Raw genomic sequence first — 5,548 nt, 5'->3', positions numbered from 1 at the left:
AGCTTTATGTTTCAAAACTTCCAAGTTGTTTTCGTTTTGAGTCATGATTTTTAAATGTATTTGGTAGAATGTTCTTATACATGATACTTCTCTCTGAAGATCAAATGCCAGATACTGAAATCTGTAGTCACTTTTCAGTAAGTCATGGTGAAATTAAAATTTGGACTTTTCACTGGGACTTCATCTGTCAACAGCTGTTGTGGTAAACAGAAAATGAACTTGTGGCTGTTTTAATTTAGTATTAGCCCCAATAAACCTCCTTTAAATATCTACCTTCAGTGTGATGTAAGTTGGTTGTTGTAGACTTAAGACCTAACAAAGCTGTTGAGTTTGGGCTCAAACTTCTCCCATCATGACCTAGAGTGAGGTCTACTGCCACTCTGTGAGTAGTGTTGAATTCTCTGTCTTGAAACATCAATATAAACTAACAATTTCAATGTTTAGTAATGTTTACAGTCAGTAAATCATTGAGCAATATGGGAATACTTGACTATAGAGCAACACTGGTACTTTTTCTTCAAAAATTAGTGATTTCCCTGAGCTATTGGGGCAAGTTGGCCAATCCCCAGGGACAGCTCTGCATTGGCAGTGCATTCAGTATCTCCTTCGCTATGACAGTTCCCTTCCCAAGAAGGGACAGTTCAATCTCATTCTGAAAGTTGCAGCTTCAGTCTTCAATAAGCTGCATGGAAACAGCAGATCTGTCTCCTAAAATGTCGTGTCCCAGTCCCCTTTGAAAAATGCATTTGAAGCCAAAGCAGTTGCTTACAGTACAGCTGTTTCCAGGACCCCTGAAAGACAGGAGGATGAGGAATGGCACATGGAAAACTAGGTTGCTGTTGGGAAAAGAAGGGCTGGGTAAGTCATATGGCTCGAGGACAATTCCACACAAGACAATTTTTGGTGCTAATGGATTTTGAGAGGAAGTGAAGTGGCCCTTGTCCTTCAGGTTCTTCAGTAGCTTAACCAGTTTAATCATTGTTTTGCTTCCAACAGAAACTTGTGGTTAGTTGCTGAAATACAATATTGTCATTCTCTGAAAATGAACACAAAAACTGGTTCAATTTAGTTGAGAGGTAGATTCCCCCCCACAAAAGAAACCCAACCCAAACAAAACAGCTTACAGTTGAATGTTAGACCTCTAATTAAAAGTAGATGCTTTTCATGTTCCCTCTGTCACCTGTGTCAGTGGTGGCTCCAAAGTTCTCTGTTGCTCCAAACCAACAGTGCAAGGAGTGCTTTTTGATGTGTATCAAGTGCTCAGTTACAATTGCAGCACAAGCAAGTATATCCCAAACTGTCTTTAACCTCACAAGTGACAGTGGTAAAATACTCATTGGGACAGGACTTTCTGAAGAGTCAGCAAATGCCCTTTGGGGACTATAGGAGCATCCTGGCGTGACTGTCCTGCCATGAAATCTCATGTGAATATAGGCACTGCTTCTGCTGCCTGCTTGTCCAACCACAAAGTGGACCTTTTTCTCCTGAAAGCAAGCACTGGTGCTGTTATGACCCAGCTCCCCCTGGGGCCAGGCTGAGAAGAGCAGCATGGTGACAACCACTGAAATAATTACTTTCGGAGCATGTGCACAAAGCAGAGCTGGATGAATAGGTAGTCCCATTTCTGTCAAAACTACTTGAAAGGAGTGAGCTATAAAGACATTAAGTTCCATGACATCCTCTGTTTTTTTCAGAGGAGGAATGTTGAGGAATGACTTCTGATCCAAGTGTTAAACTACCAAAAGCATCAATTTATAAATATATAATCAGTTTATTTTGTGTGGCTGGAGGCTGTGTTATACAATGGCTTGCAAATGTTAAGATAGTCCATGCAGTTTACATGAGCTGGGTGAACTGAAGGAAGCCTGCCTAGGTTGGCTAGATTTACAACAACTGGCAGTCAGTGACTTGTGACTTGCCCGAGTTCATGCAGGAAAGAATTAGCTGAGGGAAAAAAACCAGCACAGACTACCTAACCTGGTACTGTAGCCATAAACCAATCTTTAAATTTGTAAAGGTACAGCCTTTAATGAAATCCTTCCCCCCTTCTGTTTCTAGTTACAGGAAAGGGGAAAAAAAATGAAACAAAACATTAAAAATCAAAACAAACAAAAAACAAACAAACAAACAAAAACCCACAAAAAAACCCCACAACAACCAAAAAAACAACAACAACCAAAACAAATGCACAACTAAATAATTTATAGATTAAAAGACCTCTGGGCACATCAAACTTTCTCAATACTGTAAAGTTTTACTAGTGTACTTAAGTGAGCCATGCATTGTTTTTAACTACTGAGGTCTTTGCTTCAGCTTTCTCTCTGGAAGACCAGACCTCAGTCTGTGAGTTCTGGGGATGTAATTTTCTGCTGAAGTGTTTTTGTGGCTAATTTATATCCCACTTAGTATTTTGCTTCAATTGTGTATATGTGTGGTGAGGCCCATAACTTTGTCCATTATACTCCCACTCTTTCTTTTATGCCCATAGAAAATTAAGTTTCCACTGTTGTTGACTATGTGCATTTGACAAACAGCTTGTGTGTCCTTTTACTTTCAAATAAATGCAAGGCTGCTTTTCCAGAAATTATAATTTTGGAGATACGGTGGCACCTATGAGAAGAAACGCAGATGTAGATCCCAGCCAAGGTGACTTGCTGGTTTTCATTCTTTCCCATGTGAAGGTAGTGTGTGGGCACAGAAGTGAGATACACAAGTACAGTCTGAAGGCAAGAAGGCAGTGTGGCATCCCAGGAACTGAAAGAGGAAACTACTGCTTCATCTGCCCCCTTGTTACGCTTTCTAATTTAATAACATGATTAATGCAGCAGGACTCAGACTTACAAGAACATGCTTCAGTGACTGAGGAGCACACTCTTCTGCCAGCTGTCTGTGCTTTCTCTCTACTACCAGTGTCTGCCTAAAGGAGGTGAGAAAATGACACCCTAGCTGTCTCCTGTCCCTGGGGCTGTCCCTGCACTGCTCTGAATGCATTAATTAGTAAGTGGTGTAACCCATGTCTTAATATTGTCTGCAGTAATTAAGGAGAAATGGGAGTGCAGAAGTGCAGCGTTCCAGTGCACCACCTCCAGGAGCAGTTGCCTAAAGTGACCCTCTGGGGAAGTGACTGGCATGAGTGATGCCAGTTTAAAGATCTCCCTCCCTCTGTGCGAGGCAGGTGAGTCAGCAGAACCTAATAGCAGGTTCTTAGCGATGAGTGTGGATGTGCTCGGTCACCATGTCTGTCTGTCAGAATAGTTGTGTCATTTTCATGTCACCCAACTGCAAACTGCAAATTTGCCAGAAAGGTGAAGAGACACACTGAAAACATGGTGTGTGTCTGCATACTGTCAGATGGTAGTGGCTGTGGCTTTGTCTAATGGGCTGGCATTTGTGAGACTTGAAAACAGCATGCATGGGAGAAATAAAAGAACAGAATACAGATATACTGCAGCATTAATAAAAGACCAAGATGTAGGTCTCTTATAACAGGAATCCTTACAATACAGTGTTGATTATTACCCTTTTAGCACAGTGAGTGGCAATAGCTTCTGCTAAATGTTTTCCAAATGCAATTGTTGGAAGGAAATTAAGAAATATCCCAGGGTCATGCTGTTGGTTGCTGAATTCTACCTTCTGACCTAGTAGTAATTTTTAAGATGATCTGCAGGAGGATTTGGGAGCATGGTGAAATCACTCTTGGCTTTTTCATGTTTTCTAGTTTTATCACAGTGTAGAAGGAAGCCCTGAAAGGCATTGGGATTTTTGGTTTCCTTTTTCTTCTCCCCTTTCATTTCTAAAAATTCCAGCTCCTGAAGACTGTTCGCAAAATGTGATTGTGTTGTAGAAAGCTTTCCTTTCTTTCCCCTGAAAATCCCTTGCCTGGGTGAAAGCTCTAGCATCAGGGTGGTATGGGCAACCTCTGCTTTCAGCACAGCCAGACCTGATCGCAAGGTTTACAAGGCACAGCAATAAAAATCTCACTGGTGATCAGTGTCTTCTGTCAGCTCTGGAAGCCTTAGTGTCTTACTCTTAGCTGGCCATTAGCATACAACCCTTGGAACAAAGGGAGCCTAGCTGAAATACAACAAAATTGTTAGTGTCATTAATGCATTATTGTTTACCCAAGCCTGGAAGGGTCTGATCTATGTCGGGCCTTTTGAGTGGCAGAGGTGTTTTATTAAAGGGGAATATTGTACAGGGTTTAATATGTGTTTTTTATCTTTGAAATAGCACAGATTACTATTTTGCTGCTTTTTGTTATTAGTTTATTTAGTGTTATAGCTATACTGCTTTGCATCTATCAACTCTAGTTGCTTTGTTTTGTGCAGTGCCATAGGGAAACTCGCTGAAGTGTCTTAGGCCCTCCAGGGGCTAAGTGGAGGGAAGGCTGTTCTAACAGCCTTTCAAAATTACTTGAAAAAAGGAGTAGAAATGGATACTAGACATTGCCTTTTTACTTTTTTTTTCTTTTTTTTTAACTGTGATACAGTAAACATAGAAAAAGCCTTGGGGGAATTTCTGAAGTATTTTACTCAGTTTATTTATTCTCTTAAAAACTCACTTTTTTTCCTCTTAAGCACAAGGGCAGCAACGATTTTTTAAAATGTTTAATAACATGACCTGTATCCTGCCCCTCTCAGCCTGCTAGAGAGTCCTTGGTTTCACCTGATGCTTTTGAAGAGATGCAAACAAGCGTAGCATCCGTTTTGCATTACATCATGGTGCTGTTGGCAATATGTTGAAGACAGGACACTGACTTAGCCTTGACTGTACGGTTAACTTGTTTTGAACTTCAATTTGTATTTTCATATATATATCTTTTTAGAAAGGGAAAGTAATTTTGGTTGGTGTAAGTAGCAGTAGGTACTGTTGCCAAAGCCCAGCACACGAAGAGCCTGGTCCAGAAGCACTTGAGGCGTTTCTGGTTTATGCGAGTATCTCTGTGCTTAGATTTCTACGTGCTTTAAAGCTTGAAGCTGTACAATTCCCTGTGGTGCAGAGATGTAAGGGGGCTACACAAGAAAACTACCTCTGCTGTTTGCAGAAAGCTTTCAGCCGCGATGGCCGGGGGCTGCATGAGAAGCAGGAGCCTGTGGGGCAACAGGCTTGTTGGCTGCGTCCGGAGCCTTGGCCTTCGGCCTTTGGGCTCAGCGAGCACCTCAGTGGGCTCTTCAGGAGCGTCACGGTCTGACTGCAGGGCCAGGACCGACTGTACGGAGGGCTTTATTCTTACGCCTTCGTCCTCCTGAAGTCTCACTCCTGCAATAACTTTGTTCAGGTGTGGGACGGCTAACAGTGAAAAGCAGCGACAAGGAAAGCAAGTAGACACTAGCGAAACGTTACCATTTAATGAGGGAAGGTGGGTATAACATGGGGCAGGTGTAAAGAGGCCAAGCCAGCAGGGCTGCTCCGGGGTGACCCCTGGGACGCAGTGACAGCCTAGCGCCGCCACCCGCCCGGGCTGCGGAGCGGCCCCGCAGGGCCCGCACGCTCCGCCACCGGCGCTGTCCCTCCGCCCACCGGACCGAAGCGGGCCGGGGCAAAACCG

This window comes from Chaetura pelagica, unplaced genomic scaffold (assembly GCF_000747805.2).
Source record: "Chaetura pelagica isolate M959 unplaced genomic scaffold, ChaPel_1.0 scaffold2, whole genome shotgun sequence".
Classification (NCBI taxonomy): domain Eukaryota; kingdom Metazoa; phylum Chordata; class Aves; order Apodiformes; family Apodidae; genus Chaetura; species Chaetura pelagica.
The sequence above is the reverse complement of the archived record's forward strand: the minus strand, read 5'-3'. Positions refer to the sequence as shown.